The sequence below is a fragment of the Nicotiana tabacum genome, chromosome 4, assembly GCF_000715075.1.
Source record: "Nicotiana tabacum cultivar K326 chromosome 4, ASM71507v2, whole genome shotgun sequence".
Taxonomy (NCBI): domain Eukaryota; kingdom Viridiplantae; phylum Streptophyta; class Magnoliopsida; order Solanales; family Solanaceae; genus Nicotiana; species Nicotiana tabacum.
In genome coordinates, this window is record NC_134083.1 from 111,695,593 (window position 1) to 111,721,428 (window position 25,836).

The 25,836-nt window shown below is 40.2% G+C and overlaps 1 long non-coding RNA gene across 2 annotated transcripts; it reads left to right on the forward strand.

Annotated features, from left to right (window-relative positions):
• On the forward strand, positions 1-25,215 carry LOC142180356 (uncharacterized). 2 transcript variants are annotated; one of them, XR_012708899.1, is made up of 4 exons: positions 1-469; positions 7,890-7,942; positions 18,684-18,727; positions 24,884-25,215. It is a non-coding gene; the product is annotated as an uncharacterized LOC142180356 (long non-coding RNA). The 2 variants fall into 2 exon arrangements; XR_012708898.1 differs by lacking the exon at positions 18,684-18,727 and having other exon boundaries at positions 4-469.
• The last annotated feature ends 621 nt before the right edge of the window (positions 25,216-25,836 follow it).

A 25,836-nucleotide genomic window follows, 5' to 3' on the forward strand; every position in this document is an offset into this window, starting at 1 on the left:
GCAACAACAGCGCCCCCCCCCCCCCCCCCCATTTCTGATTTTTTTTTCTTTCTTCTGGTTCTCAACTTAAAAAGAGGCACACATATATACGAAAAGGCACCTAAAAAAAGAGGTAAGGAGATCTACATATACATCTTCTTCCTCATATTTCAAAAGGGGGGACGGAGACCTAGATACAAAATTGAAGCAGTAAAAAAGGGAAACAAAAAATACAGAAACAGCAAAAGAAAGAGATCTTGGAATCTCAGTCAGTCATCTTCCTCATATTCTTTTGAACAAAAATAATGGCTATATTCTTGCCAAATCCAGTTGGGTATGAGATTAATCTATCAAAGTAACGTAATGGAGATCGATTGTTGTCGTTCGAGTCGACGTAGAGTGGTTGAGGCTGAGATCCGGTCCGTAGTAACCTTGCTTGGTTCGAATTCGAAGTGTAATCGGTTTCAAGGCAAAATTATATAATACAAAGGTCCTTTCTCTTTTTCTACCTTGCTTCAATTTTTTAATCCATATACCATGAATTAGTGGCTTATTTGTTATTAATTTGTGCCTGTTATTAATTGGGGTTCTTTTTTTTTTTTTTTGAATTTTCTCAGTTTTTTTTTTTTTTTTTTTTTTAATGAAACTTGTTGGGTATGGTTTGGACTTTGGATGGTGGTGTTTGTTGCGGTACCACAGAGTATTTTATTTTGTTAAAAAATCTGATTTTGATATCATTGTTAATGTTAGTTCTCTTAATTTTGTCCTTTCTGTATATGAATATTTGTTTACAATTTTTTGTATATTACAATGTGAGGATCTTTGCTGGAATCAGTATTCTGACAGTTTACTATCCATGTTCTCCCCATAATCCCATAATTTCATAATTGATGACCTTACAACCATCTCAAATTAATCTTAGAATGAACAACTCATAAACAATTCGTAGTTTGCTTTAGGTGCGTATTTTTAATCGACTATTGTGATTATGTACACGTTCGCGTGACATAATTATGATTCCAAAAATAAAGCAAAGTACGCGTTCGCGCTACTTTGGCCAAATAATCTTAATTATTAATAAAGTATAATTTATTGTGTACACGTACACATGATATGATTTTTTAGCATGCTGAATAAAGCGGATTTATGCACATGTGATCCGTTTTTCAAAGATAACTCCATAACGCCATAATTAAAAGCGGTAAAAGATAAATCGTACATAGGTCCTAAAAATAAGTAATTAAACAAATTAATTAAGCCATGTATGATTAAAGCGACTGTGCTAAAACCACGGAATCCAGGAATGCCTAACACCTTCTCCCGGATTAACATAATTCCTTACTTTGTCTTCTGATTTCGCAGACTTTAAAGCAGAGTCAAATTTCCTTGATTTGGGATTTAAAATAAACCGGTAACTTAGGACACCATAAAATTATTCCAAGTGGCGACTCTGATTAAATAAATAATTTTATTTCGATTAATGTCACTTTAATTGGAAAAATTCCCCTATCCCCCTATCCCTCGGGAAAAAGGAGGTGTGACAGTCCCATTTAATAAGGTGCAATTCTTTCTTCTCCGCAGCAGTACCCCATAGGAATTCTCTTTGAATTTTGTCGATAGCTTTTAGGGTTTTGTTTGGTAGTAAAGATAGTTGCATGATGTGGTTTGGCAGAGTGTTTAGAGTAGAGGTTACTAAGATACTCCTACCATTCATGCTTAACCAATTTGCATTCCAATTGTTTAATCTTGTGCTCATCTTATCGATAAGGAATTGATAATCTTTGTGTTTTGGATTGTTGTTTAGAATAGGGAATCCTAGATAAATCGTTACTAATTTTTATATTAAAGAAGTTTGTCAATAAGTGTTTGGTTGAAGCTCCACAATTTTTGGAGACAATTAATTTAGATTTTTCTCTATTAATATTCAAACCTGAATAGTTACAGAAATTCTCCATGCTACACCAAATTGTCTGGATTATTTTTTCATTTGCCTGCCCCATTAGAGTTAAATCGTCTGTAAAGAATAGATGAGATAGTGGTGGGCTTCTAGGATTTAATTTAATGAGGTCCCAATTCCTGGTATCTACTTGATTTTTAATATTTTTAGAGAGCATATCCATGCAAAGGATAAAGAGGTAGGAGGACATAGGATCGTCCTGCCTTATTGTCATGATCCAAAACTCAACATGTCGTGATGGAGCCTATCACAGTACTAGGCAAGCCGACAACCACAAATAACTATGCATTTTTAATTTGAAAATAATATGAAACACGTTTAACAGTAATAAATCTCATAAATAGCCGATAAGAAATACTACGACTCAAATACAAAATTCCTAAAATCCGGGTGTCACTGAGTACATGAGCTACTAAAAAGTCATCACAGTCAAACTGCTAATACAACTGTCTAAAAAGATAGAACAATGCTAAATAACTGAAAAGAAGGAGAGTCGAGGTCTACAGACGCCAAAGCAGCTACCTCAAAAGTCTCCAAACAGATGAAGCTCCAAATCTAGCAACCGCCATGCCCAGAAGTATCTGGATCTGCACACGAAGTACAAAGTGTAGTATGAGTATAACCGACCCAATGTACTTAATAAATAACAGAACTAACCTTGGGCTGAAAGCAGTGACGAGCTCAGATATGTACATTCCAAATCCAGATAATAACAGTACATATATGACAAGAAAAGAAATAACAGCAATGACTAAAAGAAATCTCATAAACAGTTCGTACGCAATTCAAAAATGTAGACATGCTTTCAAATTTAACACTTTAAGCTCAACACGAATGAATATGTCAAGCATGACTGATATGAGGAATGTTACGTCTCTATATCTACATGTCAAATGTGCATGTCACATACAATGCATCACATTGATAACCCCACGTACTCATACTCTCAGAGTACTCAATCTGACTGTCTCAACTCTCACTTATCACACCCAATCACTTAGCACTGAACGGTACCTGCGCTCACTACTGGTATGTCAGACTCTGGAGGGGCGGATCCTGCCCAAGCTCTAATAAAACATGATGTGGCATGCAGCCCGATCCCATCATGAAAATACCTACTGCGGCGTGCAGCCCGATTCCATCATGAATCAATAAAACTTGTTGCTGCGTGCAACCCGATCCCGTCAATATCACTCACACTCTGGCCCTCAGGCCCACTCAGTTATAAATCTCTCCAGTCTCTCAGACTCACAATCTCATGCCAATCAGACCAAACAATGATAACATGATGTAAAATAAATAATAACAAAGACTGAGATAAGATATGCAAATGGTGGATGCGACTGAGTACATAACTACAATTTAAGGAAATGACTTGTACCGACCGACCGATCATTTTGAGCATTTGCATTCCGTTCAGCTGTTTGAAGTCTTAAGTAGCATTACGACTTGTGTGAATTGTCGATTTTGGTTTTCAAATGATCCGGAGTTGATTTGGAAGAATGATTCTCAACTAGGGAGCTTTAAGTTGGAAGAGTTGACCAAGTTTGACTTATGTGTATTTTACCCCGGATCAGAGTTTTGATGGTTCCGTTAGATCAGGATGGTGATTTTGGACTTGGGCGTATGCCCGGATTCGCATTTGGATGTTTCTAGAAGGTTTCAGCACTAATTGGCGAAAATTGGAAATTTGAAGGTTTGGAATGTTCATAAGTTTGACCGAGAGTTGACTTTGATGATATCTTATTCAGATTATGGTTTCGGGAATTAGAATAGCTTTGTAATATCATTTGGACTTGTGCGCAAAATTTGAGTTCATTCCGGATTGATTGATATGTTTCGGCACGAGTTTTGAAAGTTAAAATTTCAAAAGTGTTTTAAGTTTGATTTGAGGTGCGATTCGTGGTTTTGATGTTGTTATGCATTATTTGAGGCCTCGAGTAGGTCTGTGTTATGTTGTGGGATTCGTTGGTATATTCGGATGGGGTCCCGAGGAGCTCCGGTTTGTTTCGGATGCGGTTCAGATTATTTTGTCTCATGTTGCATTGCTGAAGAAGTGCTGGTTCTGGTGTTGCGCACCTGCGGTTAGTTTTGTGCAGGTGCGATGGTCGCAGAAACGGAAATGTGATCGCACTTGCGAAGAGGGTCTGAGTTTGGAGTCATCGCATATGTGGAGCTTGGGGCGCATCAGCGGCCTCGCAGAAGCGATGGCCTGTGGCGCAAAAGCGGGGATTTGGTGTCGGAGCGGAACAAGACTCGTACCTGCGATGTCGCAGAAGCAGAATATGTTTCTGCATGTGCGAGGGGTCTGGTGTATTTTCGCAGAAGCATATGTCTAGTCGCAGAAGCGACTCATTGATCACAGATGCGAAAGGTCTAGGCAGAATAATATAAACTCGAGGGTTTGTGTATTTTTATCATATTTTGAGTTTGGGAGCTCGGATTTGGGCAATTTTGGAGGTAATTTTCACCACATGGATCATGATAAGTATTCTATACTCGGTTTTAATTATATTTCGTGAATCTATCTTCGTTTTTGGTAATTGGATTATGAATTTTTAAAAGAGTTATTTGAGGGTTTTGTCTAAATTTTCATAAAGTGAAATTTTGGAGTTTTGAACATCGATTCGGAGTCGGTTTTTAGTGAAACTAGTATGGTTGGACTCGTAATGGAATGAATTGTAGGATTTTATGAGTTTTGTTAGGTTTCGAGGTGCGAGCCTGGGTTTGACCTTTTAGTTAACTTTGAGTAAATGGGTAAAGATTCGACCTTTATCGATTAGGTTTGCTTCCTATGGCATTATTTGATGATTTTGAGTTACTTTTGGCTAGTTTCAAGCCGTTCAGAGGATGATTTGAGCAGGATGGCACTTCTAGTATATTGATTTGGCTTGTTTGAGGAAAGTGTCTTGCCTAACTTTGTTTGGGGAATTTTTCCTACTAATTGCCATTGTTTGCTACATGCGGGGGTGATGCATATATGAGGTGACGAGCGTTTATGCATGTGCCAGGGTTAATCATGCTCGGGGGTAAATTATATGATTAATTATGCCTTGTAGAATCACGTGACCTTCTTGTTTCATGTCTTACTTGACTTCTAAATTACTAGGAATATGAAATTTAATGCTAGAAATGAAGATTTAGCTTATTATAATTTGATTAAAATTTGACGGATTTTTGTGAAACCATTGATGTGTTAAATTCGGTCATCACCATGTTTAATCATTAATACATCGCTACGATAATTATTCTTGAGATATTGGATTCTATACTTGAGTTAAAGATCATTTTTGAGACTTGTCGAAACACTTGAACAATAGAGTACTTGAGGTTTATTGAATTGTTATTGGCTTGAAAGCTGTGATTGATGTTCATTTGGAATATCCTCTTAAACACTCTCCTTGATGTTATCCATGCTTCCTACCTTGCTTGTCATTGATATACATATGCTTGGTGAGGAAGAGTGTAAAGCACGAAGGGTGATGCCGTGCCATTGCATATATATTATCATGTGAGGAAGAATGTAAAGCACGAAGGGTGATGCCGTGCCATTTCATTTACATCATCATGTGCGCATGAGAGTAAAAGCACGAAGGGTGATGCCGTGCCATTTTATTTACATTATCATGTGAGGATGAAAGTAAAAGCACGAAGGGTGATGCCATGCCAATTCATTTACATTATCATGTGAGGATGAGAGTAAAAGCACGAAGAGTGATGCTATGCCATTTCATTTATATTATCATTTTCTCATTTACATTATCATGTGAGGATGAGAGTAAAAGCATGAAGGGTGATGCCGTGCCATTTCATTTATATTATCATACATTCATAGCACGAAGGGTGTTTCCGTGCAGGCGAGAACGAGGGACATGCATTATGTTGTGATATCTTTTCCTTATGTATACGTTCATGCCTTTACCTTGAGCTGTTACTGTTGTACCTATATTTTCTATGTGACTTGTCGTTGTTGTTCTATCTTTGTACAGCGGCCATATTCTATAATGTTTCTACGATAAATCTAGTTAGAAGAGTACCAGCCTCATAAGAAGTTAGTATGAAGCTTCTGCAGGATTGTGTATGCACATGAGGTGCAAGTATTATAGTAGAGCTTTAAGGTGTGGATGTGAATTCCACCTATGTGTAAGGGAGATTATCAAAGAGATAGAAGATACGATACGAGATTTAAAGGTAAGTAAGGTAAAGGTGAAGAAGGTACGAGATGCCCAAGTACAGAAGGTTATGAATAGTGTATGCTTCAGATAGAGGACTAGAAGCGTTGTGAGTCAGTATCCAGAAATGATAGTAGTGTCATCAGTAGCATATCTTCTACCCTATGGTTTCCAGGTACTGAGAGGTTTAGTTAAGAGAATAAAGAAGAGTTAGAGATGGCATGATGTCTCGCTTGAGGTTCCTGAATAACATAAGAAAATCTATAGTGCTAGCAAGTTAAAGGAAGGTTGCGAATAGTATAAATAGATATATGTAGGTCGCAAGCTAAAGTATGGTAGAGTGACAAGGTTTTAGGTATATAGGAGTAAGGATAAGAAAAGGTGAGTGAGAAGGTGACGAGAATAGGTAAGTCCTCGGGATTAAACCCATCACAACAAGAGAGCTGATGGTTCCCGTAAGTTATAAAAAGCTCAGCGTAGCCTGAATGAACTCAGAGGATTTTAAGACTAGGAGCATTTAGAAGAGATGGAATGCTGCCCTAGTGGTAGAATAAGGGTGTAATTGCGATAGATAAGAGGATGACGTTTAGGCCTTTGATTGGGTAATGATTCAAAGAAAAGGGATTTCATGAGGTGTACCTGATTAAAATACCCCCATAAGGTGAATCACATTGGGATGCTATGAAATACGGTTATTGAAGTATAATATTGTCCCTAAGTTGATTAGGTAAATAACTCCAGATGTTCCCCGATGAGACATGATCCCTAGTGATAATATATTACATAAGAGGTTTCAAGTTATCAGTGGTAGATTATAGATCAACAATAAGGTGAATCAATAATATATGGATAAAAGTTCCAAAGTATGAGATGGGATTAGGCTATCATTCTTAAGATGAACAGTAATGAGGAAGCATTAAGGGACTTAGATTTATACATATAGGATAAACAGTGAGAGAGTAACCTGGAGTTGGGTAGCAGACCTTGGTAATAATAAACCGAAGTAAGTGTTATAGTATAGTATAAGCTATAGCACAAAAGTTGATTCAAGAAGAGAATACAACTCCTATAGTGTTGTGGTGTGATTGAGGGTTGTTGTGAGCTACACCAGCCAAGGATTTCAAGTTGTATCTACTGCCTGAGGTAAGTAAATCATGTTCTTTGTTGTGCTTAAGGTTAATCATGTGTTGGTTTAGTTGTTTGCGTGAAACTCTACAAGATAGTAATTGACATGGCATAAGGAATTGTTATGTTTTTTTATTGGCTGTGTTGAGGCTATATATATAGTTTGTTGTGGCTGAAATTTTTTATAAATAGCTTGATTATGTTATGGCTGCTGTTGTTAAGCTTATCTATGTGCTAATTAAGTTGATTGAAGAAGATAACATGAAAAATAAGAGGTTGACGATAAAGGTTAAGGTGCTAAGGGTGTGGACTATATTTGAAGATTATTCTTATGATGTTTTGGGATGAAAATGATATGGTAAACATAAGTATTATGTTATAGATGTTGTAGGCAGATTCATAGAAAAGGAATCGGATTCAAACCATATTTTGTTAATCGTAAATCGAGCTTGCCGCTCAAAATGATTGTTGAAGTAATCAGAGAGCATATTATGAATTATATTGTTGTTGTTTGGGTTGTTTGGTGACTTTTGGTAACATATGGGATGTAGTACAAATAGGGGAGGTGCTGTCCGTTTTCTTGTAGAATATTGGTTTCCAAATATGAGAGTTACAACGCTTATATGATGACGACGAAGTCGGTTTACTCATTGTAGATGTAAGAAGATCATATTGAGCTTGCTTGACGATTGGATAGAAGATTTCAAAGGTATGTTAAGGCACTTCCTTCTTTCATTTGGCATGATCTAAAGTGAAATGAACATAAACGATACACTATCTCATAACGGATCTACTCCTAGCAACTAAGGCTGCCCTTATTGTTCTTTCCTTATATAGTTATTCTAAGCAAGTATATATGATCCTTGAATACTATTGAGGTTCATATTGATGGTATGGATGTCAATAATGTTAATTGAGGGTGCGACGACCTTATGTCACTCCAAAAGGTTTAGAACGTGATTCTATGAGTCCAATATGCATTATATATATGTATCTATTTTACTCTATCGAGCCGCGCTATAGTCGGCCGGGTACGATACCTATTGTGCAACCACTGATCAGTTGGGTATTATCGAGCTTCACGTGGCTGGCTACGATTCTACGGAGCCTTATGATGGCCGGTACGTTTTTATCGAGTCCTCTATGAGGCCGGGTACGATATGATGATGATGATGCCCACAGAGGCATATGTTTTTAAAAGTATATGTATATATTTATGTATTATGCTTTTTATGTCATTCGCCCTCAGAGGCACTTAGATGTTACAGGTTGTATCTTCTCTACCTCTCTTTACATTACTGTTCTTATTTATACTTTCCTGCCTTACATACTCGGTACTTTGTTCGTACTGATGTCCCTTTTGCCCGGAGACACTGCGTTTCATGCACGCAGGTCCCGATTGATAGGTTGACAGTCTTCCTAGTAGGCTATCAGCTTAGCGGAAGGTGTTGGTGCACTCCACTTGCTCTGGAGTTGCCTATTTGTTCAGTATGCTTTGGACATGTATTGATTGGTATGGCGGGGCCCTGTCCCGACCTTTATGACGTTTATGTAGTCTTAGAGGCTTGTAGACAGATGTCATGTATATGGATACTTGTATGGCCTTGTCGGCCTATGTTTTGAGTGTCCAAATGATCATGTCGACCTTATAGGCCCGTATGTCACATGTATAAGTTTGTATATCATGTTGGGTCGTCATATGTAAAGTATTCCCTTATGTTTTATTCTTGTTATCTCATGATGGACTTTCTGGCTCATTTACCCATGATAGTATAATAAGAAAGATACGTTATGTTGGTACTCGGTTGAGTAAGTCACCGGGTGCCCGTCGCGGCCCTTCAGTTTGGGTCATGACACCCGAGGCACGTCACGAGATTTTGCCCTAGGTCATAGGGCGACACTGCCCGCTCAGCCAGCTGAAGGAGGGGGTCAGGTTGCTAAAGGTGGTGGTCAAGCCATTAGAGGTGGAGGCTAGCTAGCTAGAGGCTATCTGAGAGGTAGAGGTTAGAGTGGTGGGGCCCAACCCTAGTTTTATGCATTTCCAGCTAGACTTGAGGCAGAGTCATTTGACGCCATCATCATACGTATTGTTCCAGTTTGCCATAGAGATGCTTCAGTTCTATTTGATCTAGGTTCTACTTATTCATACATGTCTTCCTATTTTGCTTCCTATCTGGTTGTGCCTTGTGATTCTTTGAGTGCTCCAGTCTATGTTTCCACACCTGTGGGAGATTTTATTATTGTAGACCGTATTTATCTCTCGTGTATGGTTTCTATCGGGAGCCTTGAGACTAGTGTAGATTTTCTAGTTCTTGATATGGTGGACTTTGATGTTATTTTAGGAATGGATTGGATGTCACCTTATCACACAATTTTGGGCTGTCACGCCAAGATGGTGACATTAGCCATGCTGGGGTTTCCTTGATTAGAGTGGAGAGGGACTCCTGGCCATTCTACTAGCAGGGTTATTTCTTATGTGAAGGCTCAGCATATGGTTGAGAAGGGATGTCTTGCATATTTGGCCTATATCCGTGATCCTAGTGTGGAGGTTCCTTCCATGGATTCAGTACCAATTGTGCGCGAGTTTCCAGAGGTGTTTCCTGCAGATTTGTCGGGGATGCCACCCGACAGAGATATCGACTTCTGTATTGACTTAGCTCCGGGCACTCAATTCATTTCTATTCCACCATACTGTATGTACCCAGTTGAGTTGAAGTAACTGAAGGAGCTGTTGCAAGATTTGCTTGATAGGAGATTCATTAGACCTAGTGTCTCACCCTGGGGTGCACTAGTGATGGTTGTGAGAGGAAGGATGGTTCAATGAGAATGTGTATAGATTATCGGTAGTTGAACAAAGTCACTATTAAGAACACGTACTTGTTGACGAGGATTGATGACTTATTTGATCAGCTGCAGGGTGCCAAAGTGTTTTCGAAGATTGATTTGAGATCTGGCTACCATCAGTTGAAGATTAGGGCATCGAATGTCCCTAAGACAACTTTTCGGACTTGGTATGGGCATTATGAGTTCCTAGTATGTCATTTGGCTTGACAAATGCCCCAGAAACATTTATGGATTTAATGAATTGGGTATTCAAGACCTATTTGGATTCTTTTATTATCGTCTTCATTGATGATATTTTGTTTTACTCTCACAGTCGAGAGGAGAATGAGCAACATCTTCGGGTTGCACTTCAGACCTTGAGAGATAGTCAGTTATGTGCCAAGTTTTCAAAGTGTAAATTTTGGTTGGATTTGGTTGCTTTTTGTGGCATGTTGTATCTTTCGAGGGCATTAAAGTGGATCCTAAGAAGATTGAGGCAGTTCGGAACTAGCCTAGACCTACTTCAGCTACAGGAATTCGGAGCTTTCTGGGTTTGGCGGATTATTATCGCCAGTTCGTGGAGGGCTTTTCATCTATCGCATCCCTATTGACTAGATTGACCTAGAAGGGCCCCATTCAGGTGGTCTAATGAGTGTGAGTTGAGCTTTCAGAAGCTTAAGACTACTTTGACTACAACTCCAGTGTTGTTGTTGCCTATGGGTTTAGAATCTTACACTATGCATTATAATGCGTCACATATTGGGCTTGGCGCGGTGTTGATGCAAGACGGTAGGGTGATTGCCTACGCGTCTCGATAGCTGAAGGTTCATGAAAAGAACTACCCATTTCATTACTCAGAGTTGACAACTATTGTTCATGCATTGAAAATTTGGAGGCATTACCTCTACGGCTTGTCATGTGAGGTATTCACAGATCATCGGAGTCTACAACACTTGTTTAAGCAAAAGGATCTAAATTTGAGGAAGCAGAGGTGGTTAGAGCTGTTAAAAGACTATAATATCACCAATTTGTACCATCCCGGGAAGGCCAATGTGGTGGCCGATGCCTTGAGTAGAAAGGCTATGAATATGGGTAGCCTTGCATATATTCCAGTTGGTAAGAGACCGCTAGCATCAGATGTTCAGGCTTTGGCCAACCAGTTCGTGAGGTTAGATATTTCGGAGCCTAGCCAAGTTCCTGCTTTCATAGTTTCTAGGTCTTCTTTGTATGAGCACATCAGAGAGCGTTAGTATGACGACCCCCATTTGCTTGTCCTTAACGATACGCTGCAGCACGGTGATGCCAATAAGGTTTCTATTGGCGATTATGGGGTGTTGCAGATGCAGGGTCAGATTTGTGTGCCCAATGTTGATAGGTTGCGTGAGTTGATTCTTGAGGAGGCCCACAGTTTGCAGTATTCCATTCATCCGGGTGCTGCCAAGATGTATAAGGATTTGAGGTAGCATTATTGGTGGAGAAGGTAAAGAAAGATATAGTAGAGTATGTAGCTCGGTATTTGAACTTCCAGAAGGTGAAGTACGAGCATCAGAGGCCTGGCGGTTTACTTCAGAGACTTGAGATTCCCGAGTGGAAGTGAGAGCATATTACCATGGATTTCGTTGTTGGGCTCCCACGGACTTTGAAGAAATTTGATGCAGTATGTGTCATTGTGGATAGGTTGACCAAGTCGGCGCATTTCATTCCGGTGGCAGCTACATATTGTTCAGAACAATTGGCTCAGATCTTTATCCGTGAGATTGTTCGTCTTCACGGTGTGCCGATGTCTATTATCTCCGATCGAGGCACATAATTCATATCGCATTTCTGGAGAGCTGTGCAGCGGGAGTTAGGTATGCGGATTGAGTTGAGTACAATATTTCACCCCCAGATGGATGGGCAGTCCGAGTGCACCATTTGAAATCACAAAAAACAAATCATCAACTGCCTCCAGAATCCCCTATGCGAACGTGCCCATAGGAACGCGAACGTGATGCATCATCCACCGAAGCCTACGTGATCGCGAGAGTCCACCATGAACCCGAAGAGTCAGCTCCCTCAGGTCCGCGATCACGACACCACACCCGGGATCGTGATGAACACCAGCACACTAGAACATCAATAACTCCAACATGAATGAAAATTGTTCGATACCCATTCGAAATACACCTGAGGCCCCTATGTGTCACGACCCAACTTCCACCGGAGCCGTGACGACATCTAACATTACTTGCTGGGCAAGTCAATAGTTCCACAATAATAATGAATTCGATAAATCATAATTTAATAAACTCAATAGCTGAAACATTATGAAATAACTGCGAAAACAATAGTAATGCTACTACAACCATCCTAATGATCCGGTGTTAACGAGTACATGAGCACTACTGAATATCAAAATACAAGGCCAAATCCTCAATACAATTGTCTGAACAATAGAATAGTAATAACAGAAATAAATGAAAGAGAATTTCAAGGAATGCAGATGCCATAACATCTACCTCATAGTCGCCCAAAAGCTTGTACCAACACAACTCTAGCAATCACCACGTCCAGAAGTACCTGGATCTGCACATGAAGTGCAGAGTATAATATCAGTACAACCGACCCTATGTACTCAAAAAGTACCAAACCTATCCTTCGGCTGAAAGTAGTGACAAGCTCAGAAGAAACAGTTAGTGACCAATATCAATAATCAACAACAACTCAGGATATAAAGGAAACAGTATAAGTAAATAAGTCAATGATATCATATTCAACTTGTTCACAACTTGTTGAACCCATAACCTGAGCGCCCTAATGAAGTCCACCTCTCCGAAGTCTGGGACAATCTCTCATGATGTGCCTAATATCATCACACTCAAAACAACCCCTCTACGGGCATGGCTGCTGGTACATAGTCTGTGCCGTATGACTGGAATAACCACTGTAGGAACCCCGTGCAGAAGGCACACTGAAATATTATTGTCCGATATGAGTATCCTGGGATCCCTGACTAGCTGGAGCACTATGAGTAACCTGGAGTGCAAATTGAACTGGCCGACTAATAGAATCTCTGCCATGATGGGTCAGAGACAAAGAGTAGAATACACTAAATCCTCTAGAACATCAAGGCCTCTTGGCCTCCCTATCCCCCCTCTCCTGTCCTCATATACGCTCCAACCTCCTAGAAATCTCCAGAACCTGATGAAATGGAGTATCGGTCCAACTCCCGTGCCATCCCAAATCTGAGACCATAACCGAGTCCCTCAATAAATCTGCGGACCCTCTCTCTAACAGTGGAAACCAAAGCAGGTGCATGACGAGATAACTCAGCAAACCTCATAGCATACTCGAACACCGTCATAGTCCCCTGGTGGAACTACTCGAACTCGGTGCGCAACGCATCCCTGAGGGTCTGTGAACCGAACTCCCTCAAAAAGGGATCACTGAACTGAGACCAAGTAAGTGGCACTACGCTAGCTGGCCTACTCTCTTCATATGCTTGCAACCATTTATATACCGACCCGGTCAGCTAGAAAATAGTAAGGTCAACCCCACTCAACTCCACTATGCTCATGGTGCGCAGAATACGATGGCACTGGTCTAGGAATCCCTATGCATCCTCAAAAGGCCCACCACTGAAATGAGGAGGATTGTACTTCCCAAACTTCTCTAGCCTCTTCTACTCCTCTATCGCAACTGGACTGACCTCAGGTTGAACCGCAATCATGGGCTGCACTAGTACAATACCCAGAGCATGATCAACATGACACCACTGCTCAGGAGTACGGGCGGAGGGAGTTTGAGCTCCTCCCCTAGCCTGTGAAGTAGTTGGTGTGACTGGAATCAACCGTGCCCGAGCCAAAGTCCCAAACATGCTCAGAAGTGTGCCAAGGTCTCCTAGAGTCTCGGGGTAGCAACATGCCCCTCTGGTTCCTGCTCCCCAACCGGAACTGCTAGTGGCTCCTCAGCTGTTGCTCTGGTAGGTGCTCTAGCTGTAGCACGTGCCCCTCATCGGCCTCTACCTCAGCCCCGCCCTCTTGCGGCTCTAGCAGGCGGCACGGGAGTCTGCTCAGCTGATCTGATAGTGCGTGTTCTCACCATCTGCGAGAGAATTAAAAAGACAAAAGGCTCAAACTTCGAAATCGACAAATCCGCACAATAAGGAATGAAAGAAGTGAAATTTTCCTAATAGTTCTGTAGCCTCTCGAAGATAAGTACAGACGTCTCCGTACCGATCCACAAGACTCTACTAAACTTGCTTGTGACTCGTAGAACCTATGAACCTAGAGCTCTGATACTAACTTGTGACGACCCAAATCCTACCAAAGGGGTCGTGATGGCACAAAGTCTGTAAAACTAGGTAAGTCGATCACTTATTAATTTTTAAATCAATAAAGACATGATATAATAAAACAGAGTTTAATATAAATACAGAAATAAAGGTGATACAAGCCAACACCGCGATAATCACAACGAATCCCCGAAACTAGGTAGTACAAAGTGACGAACTCTAACTAAATACATAGAAATATCTGTAAATACGATATTGTTCGAATGGAGAATTGACAGTACAAATGTAAGGAATTGACTCCAAGGGACTGCGACGATTAAAGCACCTCTACCTTGAATCCTCACGATCAAAGAAGCTATCACTGCCTGGGTCCGCTACCTCAAACACCTGGATTTGTATAAAAATATGCAGAAGTGTAGTATGAGTACACCACGGTCGGTAACCAGTAAGTAACAAGACTAACCTCGGTGAAGTAGTGACGAGGTCAAGTCATGCGATACTCACTAGTCAAAAACAAAATAACCTGTGCAATAAATCAAGACTGACAACAAAAGTATAACATGAAATGATAACAATAACCTCATCAGAATAAGAGATAACAACTCAACACAAGTAGAGGCTCAATTTCAACAACAAATTGTCATAAAGAAACTCACACAAATGGCACCTCGGGCCCACATTTTTATCATAACAACAATATCCACCCGTAACACTCCGCCTTGACAATAACACAATAGCCACCAGTATCACTTCGCCCTAACAATAACACAATACCCGCCCATAGCACTCAGCCCAGACAATAATACCATAGACAACCATATCACTCCGTCCAGAAAATATCCCAATGGCCACCCATATCGCTTCATCCAGACAATATCACAATAGTCACCCGTATCGCTCCGCCTAGACAATATCACAATGGCCACCAATATCGCTTTGCCTAGACAATATCAAAATAGCCACCCGTATCGCTTCGCCCAGATAATATCACAATAGTCACCCGTATCACTCCGCCCAAAAAATATCATAATAGTCACCTGTATCGCTCCACACAATCAAAAACAGTGAAATGCCACCTTTATGGTCCGCACGTCAACAATCAAACCACACATGTCCTCATCTACCACAATATCACAAATACAATAACACCATAGGTTTATCATGACAAAGCTCATAATTTATCAACAAGGTGCACAAGGACATGAAATGGTAAAATATGGATGGGTATTTAACAAATAAAGTATTACCACGGCTAAAACAAGTGTAATGGATCTCGTTCACATAGCCACAGAGTGATGACCGTATTCCATATATAGTTCATCCCCAAAATAAGGCATATTAATAGCCTAAGGTCTGTTCGGGTCACAAACCACACATAACACCCGTGTACATGCTCGTCACCTAATGTATACATTGCTTTTCACATAACACAATAAACAATCAAGGCAAAATCCTAAGGGTTATTCCCCCACATAAGGTTAGGCAATATACTTACCTCAAACAAGCCAAATCACTACTCTAAAAATTCCTACCCACTTGAATCGACCTCCGGACGACTTGAATCTAGCCAAAATAACTTAATATCATCAATAAAATCCATAGGAAACAACCTCGAACAATAAAGCTTCGATCTTGAACAAAAAAGAGTCAACCCAAAAAGTCAACCCGAGCCCGCCACCTGTAACTTGACAAAAGTTACAAATTTTGAACACCCATTCGAATACGAGTCTAACCATACAAATTTTATCCAAATCCGACTCCGAATCGGGGTTCAAATCCTCAAATTACATTTAGAAATATTTTACTAAAATTCCCAATTTCCCTCACTTAGATTCATCAATTAAATGATAAAAACAAGGATGGAATCATGAATAATAACCAAATCCAAGTCAAGAATACTTACTCCAATCCAAATCATGAAAATCCCCTCCAAGATCACCCATATCCGAGCTCCCAATCTCAAAATGTGATAAAATAACTCAAAACCCTAGAAATGAAATATTCCATATGATGCCCCGTGGTCCCATATCGCGGATTCACTTCAAGATTGCAATTTACAAATCATATGCTGCCTCTAGAAGCCCCTTCGCGAACGCACCTATAGGAACGCGAACGTGGTGCATCATCCACCAAGCCTACGCGGATGTGAGGCCTTCTCGCGAACGCCGAGGCCAAAACACCTAACCTCCCTAGCCTGACCAAACACTACGCGATCACGATAGTTCACAGCGAATGAGAAGAGTGAGCTCCCTCAGTTCCGCAATCGTGCCTCTCACACTGCGAACGTGAAGAAGAAAAGGCTGCCAGTCCCAAACACCCTCTGTGACCGCAACACCACACCCGCGATCGCGATGAACACCACCACACTAGAACATCAACAACTCCAACATGAGTGAAAACGGTCCGATACCCATTCGAAACACACCCGAGGCCTCCGGGACCCCGTCCAATCATACCAGCCAATCCAAAAATACAACACGGACCTACTCAGAGCCATAAATCACACAAAATAATATCAAAACCATGAATCGCACACCTATTCAAGCTTAATGAGCTATATAAAAATTCCATCTTCCAAACTTACGCCGAACATGCCTAAACAACTCGGAATGACCCCAAAACTTTCACACAAGTCACAAATTACCATACTAACCTATTTCAAAGCTCAAAATCCCAAACGGTTGTCGATAACCACAAATTTAACCATGGGTCAAACCTATCAATTCTCAAAGCCATCAAACTTCAAACTTTCGCCAATTTGAGCCAAATCGACATAGGAACCTCCGAATTCAGATACTGTAATGACTCGACCGATCGTTTTGATCTCTAGCACATCATTCGGCAGTTTGAGGCCTTGAGTAGCTTCACTTCATTTAATATCACTTGTACGTGTGGTCAGAATTTAATTTCGGGAAGTTCAGAGTTATTTCAGAAGGAAAATTCTCAATTCGAAAGCTTTAAGTTGGAAGAGTTATTTTGAGTAAAGGACCTCATAATCGGGATTTGAACGTTCCAATAGGTTTGTATGATGATTTCAGACTTAGGCGTATGTTCGAGTTGAGTATCGGGTCGTTTGGGAGCATTTCAACGCTTATTATGGTAGGTTGGCATTTTTGAAAGTTTAAGAATTTCTTAAGTTGGATTTGAAGTGAATTTTGGTGTTATTGATGTCCGTTTGGGGTTCTGAGCCTTGGAATAGGTTCGTATTGTGATTTATAACTTGTGCATAAAGTTTGGCGTCATTCCGGAATGTTTTGATATGATTCGGACTCGTTCGTCGAAGTTTAAAAGTTTAAAGAAAGGTTTCGATCATTGATTCATAGTTTTGATGTTATTTGGCATACTTTGAGGCTTTGACTAAGTCTGTATCGTATTTTAGGACTTGTTAGTATGGCTGGATGGGGTCTCGGGGGCCTTGGGTACGAATCGTATTGGAATCGGACCGAGTTTTGGACTTAAGGAATTGCTGAAGCTTAAGGCTTCTGGTGTGATCGCACCTGCGAGGTTATGGCCACAGGTGCGAGACCGTAGAAGTGGCCCAGGGGTCGCAGAAGCAGTTGGGATTGAGGCTGGTTGGATTCGCAGATGCGGGTGGAGGGGCGCAGAAGTGGAAGTGGTCTAGGGCTGGAAGATCGCAGGTGCGAGTGTTGTAGCGCACTTGCGGAGCCGCATGTGCGGTCATGGGTGCGTAGGTGCAGAGTGTTGCTCGAGCTAGGGAGTCTGCAGATGCGGGTGATTTCCACAGAAGCGGATGCGTATCTCCGATTGAATGTCCGCAGAAGCAAAAAGCTGGCACCTTGGGGGAAGCCTCATATGCAAGGTAGCTTCCGCAGAAGCGGAGCGGCAGAAGCGCAAGGAGTTCCGCAGGAGCGGAAAATCGACTTGGCAGAACATATATGCTAGCCAAAATGGGATTTGCTTATTTCATCTCATTTTTTCTCTCTTGGAGCCGACTTTGGGGCGATTTTGGAAAGCTATTTCATCCACCTCTTGGGGGTAAGTGTTTCTAAACCACTTTTGATTATATTTTATGAACACATATGGAATTTTAACATGGAAATTAATAGAAATTGGGGGATTTTGAAAGAAACCTAGAATTGATAAGTTTGGATTTTGACTACGATTTTGGAAGTGGAATTAGGAATAAATGGTATATTTGAGTTCGTAATGTTATGGGTAATGTTTATCTTCTAAAAATTCGAAATCCGGGCACGTGGGCCAGAGGGTTGACTTTGTTGACTTTTTGAGCGGAGTTGAGAATTATTATAAATTGTTAAATTGTACGCATTATGGTATATTATGATTGATTTGCATATTGTTTGACTAGTTTTAAATTGATGGCCGTCGGTTCTAGGTGTTAGAGAGGCGTTGGAGCAGATTATGGAACTTCGGAGCAAGGTAAGTCTCCTGTCTAACCTTGTGAGGGGGAAATTACCCGTTGATGTTATTATTGTTATATGCTATATGTTGTGAGAGCTGCGCACGTATAAGGTGACGAGTGTCCGTGCGCATGCTAGAATTCCTGATTATGTTCGGGTAGACTAGGACTCACGCCATGCTTTATTTGTACTAGTTGAGTTATTCTTGCCTGCTTAGTTACTTGATTTCTCTTTATGACCTGAAACTAGGCTTGCATAGAGTGATGGACTCGCTATTGTAAGAGATTTGACAAGCTACTTGATTAGTCATGGAATAATTATGCTTCCCTTAGGAATTTCTCTCGCATTGTGTGTTTTCATTGAAAAGCTTCTTTAAATTTCATAACTCACACGTATATTCATGAGTGGGGTCAAGGACCCGTTAAAGCTTCTTATTCTAATTGGATCGGGCCGTTCGCATCGGTAGTATCATATTCTTATGGGATCGAGCCGTTCGCCTCGGCAATATCATATTCTTATGGGATCGGGCCGTTCGCCTTGGCAGTATCATATTCCTATGGGATCGGGCCGTTCGCCACGGCAGTATCATATTCTTATGGGATCGGTTCGTTCACCTCGGCAATATCATGTATCACATTCTTATGGGATCGAGCCGTTCGCCTTGGCATTTCTATAAAACACTCCTATGGGATCGAGCCGTTCGCCTCGACAACTTCATGAAATACTCTTATAGGATCGGACTGTTCGCCTCGGCAGAATCGTGCGTAATATTTGACAAGAAGCCAATGTATCCATGAGTTTTCCTGATTTGAATTGTGACGCCCTATCTAGTGGCGACTATTTTATATATATATTTCGGTTAAGGAGGTAACCGATAATTGAGAACTTGTGTTTACTGTTCAGAGGAGGATCGTACCACATACCTATATTTGTTTACACTGTTTATTTACCATGCCTCATACTTGTTTACTTTCTATTGTACTTGATTTATTGGACCACTAGTAAGTGTCGATATCAACCCTTCGTCACTACTTCTCCGGAGTTAGGCTAGATACTTACTGGGTACGCGTTGATTTACGTACTCATGCTTCACTTTTGTACTTATTGTGCAAGTATGTATATTTCTGGTGGTCTTTTGGGCGCAAAGGCGCGGCTATTGCAGGGACTTTACTGTGAGCTGCATCCCATGTTACGATCCGCAACATACAGAGTCTCCATCAGAATTATTTATATTTTTCTGTCTAACTTGTATTCCAGACATATGTCGTATTGTTATTGTACCTTCTAGTAGATGCTCGTGCACTTGTGACACCGGGTTTTGGGAGTGTTTTAGAGTTTGTTTATGGATTGTTTTACATTGATACACTATTACTTATTATTTTAATTAAACTGTACGTAACTACGATTTATTTTAATGCAGTGACCTCTCTCTCTAAATAAGATACATGATTTTAAAAATAATAAAATGAATAATTAAGCGTTGGATTGCCTAACGGCGACGTTGGGCGCCATCATGACCTATAGTAGATTTTGGGTCGTGACAAATACGGGCATACGCCTAAGTCTAAAATCACCATCCGGACCTAATAGAACCATCAAAACTCCGATCCGAGGTCAAATACACAAAAATTAAACTTGTTCAACTCTTGTAACAGGAACAAAGTGTTCTGAATCACTCCGAAATCTTTACGGACCCGAAACAACCATGCACGCAAGTTGTAATACATCATGTGAAGCTATGCAAGACCTCAACCACCGAATGAAATACCAACGCTCGAAACGACCAGTTCGGTCATTACATCAAACTCTATGTGAAGTACGCGGTCGTGGTCCATTGCAATGTTGTTCATCGCGATCGCAGGATAATTTTCGGGATTGCGTTTCACATAACTGGGCAGAATATCTGGACAGTTTTGGTCTTTCACGTTTTTGGCTCCCAAACCATTTAATACTCGACCCAACTCATTTGGAAGAGATCTTTCGCAAATCTCTAGTCTTCTTGACTAGAAAATATAAGCTTGGAGCTAGCGTTATTACACCACACTTTGGAGTTGAAGATTTGAAGACTTTGGATAAGATTTTCTTACCTTTTTAACTCATTTCTTAAATTCCTTGATTTGTATTGAATATCTAAGAGTATAATATTTTTTCCAATACTTGAAACTTGTTTATAAAAATATTCATTGTGAAAGTTTTGATTAAATCTCTTGTTATGCTTATATATTAAACGATTTTTATTAATATTGAAGTGAGTTAGTTGTTTCTTTAATTATTCTTGTTATTTAATGTTTCCAAATAGATTAGCCAACCCTAGAACTCGCCCATTAACTTCGAATTAATCTTGGAAAAGTTAACTTGGGGTTGGGAAAGATTAATTAATAAGAACTTAAGAAGTGTTACACCATATATTTTCGTACGTAAAAGTACGTCGTAAGCAAACTAATATAGGACCAAAAATGAGATTATCTTTGAAAGTATATAAAGTCAGTTAATCATGTTACCTCGGAGGTTACAAATATTAAATATCATGAACAACAAGTACAAAGAGGGTTGGAAGGTTTAGAAGCTAAAGGAATTGAAGAAATAATATTTCGTCGAAAGTCGACAAGTTAAGAATGTTATAACATGTACTTTTGGGGTGAGATTAGGATTCTTAACATGATACAGAGGTTATGTTATGAGTTATGTTAGTAGTATGATAGTCGTGTGTTATGTTTTGAAGTCAAGCGAATTGTGGAACAAAAGTCGATAAAAGTCATCACAAGTTACGTTCATAAGTTTTATTGAACTTCGGGTCGAATATAACTACGATTTTCTCCCACTATACTTAGATTTACGGGATGTTCCACCCATCAAATTGAAGCTCTATGAGTCTATTTTCTAACTCATTAAACCGTTTATCAATATGACATCGGAGTTGAGAGATATATGCGTTTTTGCAAGACTGCACAAGCTGCTAGGTGACAAGTAGGTGTGCACCTACTTGCTTAAATGAGAGTCCGAAAATGGGCCAGTTCGGGTCGTCCAAAGAGGCCTTTTTAAAAGACTATTTCTTTCATATATTAGACTGATAATAGGGCATAATAACCAGACATAAGCTCTGCAAAAAGCTTCCCAAATATTGCCCACAAACCCTAGTTGATTTTCTCTCCCTTTCAAGTTCTAATTAGAGGTAAAACCAAGAGTTTGAAGAACCAAGATAGGGGCTGAGATATCCAAAAAATAAGGTAAGTTTACTGATCTCTTTCATTCAGTTTTTTATGCTGTAAATTCATGGTAAGTCGTTCTATATTTATAAGAACTCACGAGACGGTGATCGAAAGCCGTGAGTTCGAGTTATTCACTTGTAGCAGACTGTTTTGTGTTGCTTTTGGGATGCGTGTTTTACTACTATTTTGTGGAGTTTTGGAGGAGGAAGGGTGTGGAGAAATACCACATAAATTCAGGGTGGTGGGATGGTCATTCGTCGTAATATCTTTGGGCTGTTTGACACTACTACGGTGGTCATTTTGTGTATGAAGAGATTGGGGTATGTTGGGCTATTTTGTAGTATTTTTTGGTGTATATAAGGTTGAAAATAATGTATATATGTTGATATTTTTGTGTTCTTGTGTTGTTGGTGTTATCTTGAATTTGGAGGAAGTAAGGATTATAGGGGAGATGCTGCCTATTTTAATACAAAATAAGCTTGTCGTTCGTTGTGCGATAGTTGTACCCTTCGTAACTTAATGATAGTATTATTATCGTTGTTTTAGATTAAGGTGTGAATAGGCAAGTTCAACTTGGTGATTGGAAAGATTGTGATAAGGTATGTTAAGACTAAACCTTTCTTCATTTTGGCATGATCCCATAACTACATGCGTTTAATAACGAGGCATAAAGAGAAGTTCGTATTCCTGAACTTATGTACATTATCCTACTCTAATAAGTTATAGTATTCTCCCTTATCGGGACTTTAAATTCAGTTAAGTATTTTCTTCTTCCAGTCAAGAGAGCAGAGGGTCTATATATATATATATATATATATATATATATATATATATATATATATACAGTATTACAGTATTTTCACCACCATCGAGCTATAATCGGTGGGCAGGCTCCTATTGGGCAACCTCTGATCAGATGGTAAGTTATATAACGAGCCTACTGTGGCCGAGCACCTATGAGCGAGGGCAGAATAGCCGAGATACCTAGCCTAGTATGGCCGAGCGCCTACTACGGCCGAGCAGTTACACGTACCGAACCTTATATGGCCAGACATTTATTTTACTTACTATATTGAAGGAGTTGAGTCAATATTTGTAAGGCCACGTAATGTTTTTCCAAAAATCCCGGATTCCGTGATGGCGAAGTAGGGAAGAATTAAATGTTGGGCAGAAGTAGGCATTTCTGCGGCCTATTCTGCGACCTCAGAACCACTCTGCGGACCGCAGAATGGTCATAGAGTGGGTCAGTTTTCTGGGTCATTTTGATGTCAAACTTTGCGGCCATTATGAGACCGCATAACCACTTCGCGGGCCGCACTCTTGTCGCATATCCCACTTTGGTATTTTTCGGAGGGAGGTTCTGTGGTGCACTATACGACCGTAGAACCATTCTGTTGTGCATTATGCAACCGCAGAACAGGTCTACGGTGCATTATGCGACCGCAGAACAGGTCTGCGGGCCACATAGTGGCCGCAGACATGGTCAGTTTCTTTCCAGTTTTGGCACCCAATTTCGCGGACTGCATAATCATTATGCGGTCGCATATGCGACCGCAGAACCTGTTCTGAGGCTTCATTTATGGGGTTTTTAAACCCGGCCCGATTCCGTTAAAACACCTACCTTGGACCATTTTGAACTTATTTTCTGATATGTTTAGGGTGAGAGAGAGGGTCCTAGAGGGAGAAGGTGATCTTCATCAAACTTCTCTTCAATTCTCACTTAAAACCTTGAAGATTATCAAGAGAGGCACCTAGGTCTTCTTCCTAAGAGGTTAGATTCTATCACCCCAAACTCTTAATTTCAAAATGTAACTAGAATGGGCTATTAGTAAGGTAATTTATGGGGATGGGAGTGCTTACCTTGCATGCATGTGTTCCTAAGGTATGTGGGGAGGTTGTGAGTTAAAGATAGAAAAGAATGGGGTGTGGGTTGGTGGAGCATTTCATAAAAAGGGCCATGAAACCTTAATACCAGCATAGTGTTTGATAGAATGCTCAAGTGAGCTAGAATTATGATCGTTTTCCTAATTTTGGGTTCAATTTTCCTATATTACTAAAATAGATTGAAGTTACTAATATTCTGGAACATCTTAAAGTTTTAAGAGGCTCAATTGAGGTATGTTGGCTAAACCCCCTCTTCTTAGAATTGAAACCCATGGTATTCATGCAATCGACGTAAGTCCCAAATTGAACATCCTAGAAATTGCTATCCCAAATTTGCTTGCTTTGCAAATATGTGTAATATGTATTCCCATGCTTTCATCATGTTATCTCGTCATCTGAGTAAATTTTCAAGTCTTAGAATATGTGCTACTAGACTACAAGTCAAATTCGATTAAAGACTGTTATGCCAAATTGTGTGAAAAGCCTCTATGTGCCATGAATTCTAAATTGCTCACATGTGAAATCAAGAGTCTTGAATGAAAATCGTGTTGTTATTGATGATAATAATAATGTTGGATTGTGGAAAAGAACTTGAATTATGAAATAAGGCCAAGTGCCAAGAACGACTTTATAATTAAAGCCACTTGTGTCAATGTGCTGAAAATATGGGAAAGAAATATGAAGTAAAATGATCGATTGAAATGGTTGATGTCTCGAATGAGATGGCTTAGCCGATCGGGCCGAGATCGGACTCTGTGTTATAACACGGTGGTATTGTGAATGAAATAGTGAATATGGTTGATGTATCAAATGAGATGGCTTAGCCGATCGGGCCGAGATCAGACTCCATGTAAGAACACGGTGGTATTGTCGACTGTGGTATATTGGTGGCGATTGACTTGAAAATCTAAGTGATCTTTCACTTAACGTTTTAGCTTTACTTACAGTTCATATTGCTTCTTGACTGTTTCCCTTGTGTTACTATTCATTTTATTGAGATGGTGTTTAGTTTTCATACTAGTACTATTCGATAGTACTAACATCCCTTTTGTCGGGGGCGCTGCATCTTTAAATGAATACAGGTGGTTCCATAACAGACAGTGTTGATTACAGATAGGTGCTGCATCCTCTTATCAGCGGACTCGGTGAGCCCCATTTCATTCCGGGGTTATGTAATATATCTTTTGTTTATATTGTTGTACCTTTTGAGGTATAGTCGGGGCCTTGTTGCCGGCACCTTCTTTACACTCTTTTGTATCTTTAGAGGCTCCGTAGACGCTATGTGGGTTGTACATGGGTGCTAGAAAAGTCAAACGGATTATGTTGGATTTTGATCTCTTGTTCCACTTTAGACTATAAAAAGGTGTGTATTTTGAGATACTAAAGATGAAGAAAGAAATAGAATGGTTTTGTATATATATGATCTTCCTACTGTCTAATTAATGAAATCATGCCTTCTCTTGATCATGGGTGAGTTGGGTAGAAAGTGTCTAACATGCTTGCTCGACCGGGTTCATTCGGTTGAGCGCCGGTCGCGCTCCCTGAGTTTGGGGCGTGACAGTATCAGCAGATAAGTATATCTCCAGATCATCTTTGACTCCCAGTTACTTTCAGTTATTATATTATCAGTTCAGTTTCAGCTTTCAGTTATTTTATTGCCTTACATACTCGGTATATTATTTCGTACTGACGTCATTTTTCTAGGGACGCTACATTTCATGCATGCAGGTTCAGATAGACAGACGGGTAGACCTCCTCAGTAGGTGTTGCCTGAGTTCAGCCTGATCGGTAAGCTCCATGTTTTTCGGAGTTGCTAGGTCTAGGGCTTTGTGTACATATTGTGTATATATGTTATGGGTAGGTCGGGACCCTATTCCGATCACAGTACATCCACCAGTAGAGGCTTGTAGATATATCCTGTCAGTTAATACACCATGTTAGGCTTGGAGGCTTTGTATGTATATTTTGTTGGTTTGTCAGCTGTGGTAGTTATGACGTCCTTGTCGGCCCAGCTTTATATTGATGTTTAGTCAAA